Source organism: Alligator sinensis, unplaced genomic scaffold (assembly GCF_000455745.1).
Source record: "Alligator sinensis unplaced genomic scaffold, ASM45574v1 scaffold1687_1, whole genome shotgun sequence".
NCBI lineage: Eukaryota > Metazoa > Chordata > Crocodylia > Alligatoridae > Alligator > Alligator sinensis.
In genome coordinates, this window is record NW_005844001.1 from 12776 (window position 1) to 13327 (window position 552).

Here is a 552-nt window from a genome sequence, read left to right on the forward strand (position 1 = left end):
GGCCCGGGAGAGCTCCTCCACCCAGAGGGTCTGCCATGGAGAGGGCATCCTCTGCTGTGGGGAGGGCTCCGCACCGGGAGATTCCGGCACGCTCGGGGGGGCTGCAGTTCCTCCCGGTGGCTCTGGGATCCTCAGCGGGATGGGGGGTGGCCCCGGGGGTCCTGGTGGAGGGCTGTCCGGTCGGGGCGTCGTGTTCGGTCGGGGGTCCCTGGGCGGAGGCCTGCACGGTGGCATGGTCGGGGCAGGTCTCTCCGTAGGGCGGTCCTCGGAGGTCTGGTCCGGTGGGGTTGTCGGTGGGGTGGCTTGTCTGGTGGGTCTCCGCGCCGGGCTGGGGCGGCGGACCTCACCAGCGTGCCGGGTCTCCTCTCTGCTCCGTGGCCTTGGCATATCTTCTGGTGATTCTTGAGGAGCTTCAAGGCCTCGTATTCAGTGCCGCAGAGGGAGCAGTAAAAAGCTAGGCGCAGCTGGTGGAAGCGCCGTAGGTGTTTGTTCATGTCGCCGTGCGACCTGTACTGTCTCGGCGGGTGGCAGGTCGGGCAGAACAGCTTGTCC